Here is a 2804-nt window from a genome sequence, read left to right on the forward strand (position 1 = left end):
ACAAGCTAAAGAAAAAAAAACAATATTTAATTGTGAGAATAAAATATTCTAACGATTATAATGATAAGTCAAGAATAAAATCAAATCTGTAGCTGCAAGCCTTTTTTAGCGTTATGGTGGTTAGGGAAAACTTAGTGCGATACCGAAGGGCTCGGGTTCGAATCCAGGAGAAGGCATGGATGTAAAATTGTAAGTCCCTTCATAGGAGGCAATGATGGCCCACCTACTAGGCGCCTCCATGATAAAGAGACTACCGATCTGGCCTTAGGGCAGGACGATGCCGACATAGGCAAGTGCCAACCATAAGAAAAAAATTTGATTGTAATCTTATTCAAAAATTCCTAATTATAAGACGCATATTTTTAGACACCTTTCTCATGTTCGTTTTTAATGGTAATCAAACTAATATGAAAGTGGACTGAAAAGTCATTTTTAAATGAACCCCATAATCTTATACGTCTCTGTACATTTGCATAAATCCATAATGGGCCAGGTATTATTTTATCGAAGGACAAGAGTCTAAATGGAACGATTACTTCGCTTGCTTGCGAGTGAATTCTAGGAGGTCCGACGAAGACATCGCGGACGAAAACGTAGCGGAGAAAACAACGTAAGACGGAAACTTCGTTGTAGAAAACATGTGGGAGAAAAGAAGGCAGGAAAACATATCGTAAGTCTAAAACATCATCGAAGAAAACAATCGTGGTACAAAACATCGACGAAGAACAGAAAGCGGTTCCAAAACTTCGCAGTTTAAAAATATCGTCGTGGAAAATATATTCCTATAAAAGAGAGTAAATAAAATAATCGCATGACGATTATTCTGCAGATATATCTTTTCTACTTTTAAAAGGTGCTGGTGCGTATTCGAATAATGAATTCTAGGTGCGAGTAAGAATGAGGAATATTTTTACCTCTATATTTCATATATTTCCTTTCATTAATAATTTTTTGCTAAAAATCCAAGAAGGAACTCTTGCATTGAAAAGTTGAAAGGAAGTAGAAAATTAATGATAGGTATGGGAGTACTCCGCAGTTTTTTATTTTTTATTTTAAGAGAATTTTAAATTTATTTACTTAACTATTAAACGTTATTATTTAATTAAGTCATTTCATAAAGTTGTATTGGCAGTTCTTCATGAACAATATATTTTTAAAAAATTAAGAAAGGGAAAAGGAGCATTTACTTTAGATTAAATGTATTTAAAAGTTTTATGCATGTCTGAAATTTCTAATATTATGTTCTTTGAATAAAATTAAGACTTCTTTTGTTCTTTTTCCTTCAGCTTCTTCAAAGTAATCCTTTTATATAAGTATCCTTTGCATGTTGCGATTCGTTAGTTGTGATGACACAAGTCAGGATGAACTACGTAATATTTCAGTACCGTATTTAAATTTATTGGATTATTGGAAGAGCACGTTAGGGCTCTTTTACTAAGGGGAGGGAAGCGTTTGGGGAGGACTTTCTCAGGAAAAGTTTCGTACGCACATTACACATTAGAAAAACCACAAAATTCTCAAGCAGCGTGTTTTTGTGCTGGGTCTAGCTACCAGCGTTCAACGACTTTACCTCTGGACCACTGCAGCCAGATAGAGTTATTAACGGAATAGATTATTAACGGAAATGCATTCATTTTCACACTATTTTTTTGAGAAAGATCAAATTTAAATTTAGATCTAGAAAATTTAAACGCAGAATTTTACGAAAAGAAAATATAGGTACAATAAATCCTCTTGTCGGTTACCATCCTCAGATGACCGATGTTTTTGAAAAAATAAGTAAATATAGGTTTTTCACAACGTCTCTCTAAGATGACCGCATCAACGGAAGACTAAAGAGATATGGAATCGTCAACGATCGCTTTGAAACGAATATTTTATATTTAACTTTACATTTATATATTTTTATAAATGATTCTAAAATATGGTTAAGCTTTTGTGTCTCAGTGTGCCACTACATGGAACACCCAAATTGAATCGCTTCGAAAGCCTCTAAATTCAACCGTAAATAGATAAAAATGCTTTTATAATATACTTTGAACTTTTCTTTTTAAACCGTAGATAGCAGCATATCACAAGGAGACACATAACTTTAATTTATTATGTGTTATTAAAATCCATTTTTTTCAAGTAATTTTCTCTATTTTTTAATGATATAAAAATTTTATTTGGAGAAAAAATAGGCATAATTTTTTTGGCTGTACTCCAAATTATTTTTTTAATCTTTCATACAAAAATCATACGCAGAATCATTGAATAAAACCAGGTGTTCCATTAGCGGGAACACTGCGCCTTTAGCAATCTCATGCTCTTACTAATCAGAACATCTGTGCTCTCAGGAGAGAACATCCGTTGTTTTCGTTTTCTCTTTCCGTTGATTTTTTTTGGGGAGGGAATGAATTCAAACAAAGCAGCATTGAGGGGCGAGGTGGGTTTTGTGTTATGAAAGCATTAATATTGGCATCTCGAAATTTTTGGGGGTAGTTTTTAGGCGGGAATTTCATTAGTAGCTTCACTCATCTTTACTTAGACCTACGCGAATGTTTTGCTGTCTTTTTAGTCTCATTCCCGTTTATTTTCAATAATTGTGTAGATATTTTTCGTGTATCTATATATTATAAGCTTATTTTTCTTTTTTGTTAATATTAATCTTAGTTAATTATTTTAATCTTAGTTGGTTTGTGCTTCCATCAAAAAGGTGTGACTTGCTTTGAACAATTTCACGAAGCTAAGAAATAGGAAAATTTATAAACATTTTTGTATATAGGACTTGTGTATATAGATATGTATCTCATTTATTCGTA

This window comes from Stegodyphus dumicola, chromosome 7, assembly GCF_044657685.1.
Source record: "Stegodyphus dumicola isolate Sdum_Otavi_A_Nest chromosome 7, ASM4465768v1".
Classification (NCBI taxonomy): Eukaryota; Metazoa; Arthropoda; class Arachnida; order Araneae; family Eresidae; genus Stegodyphus; species Stegodyphus dumicola.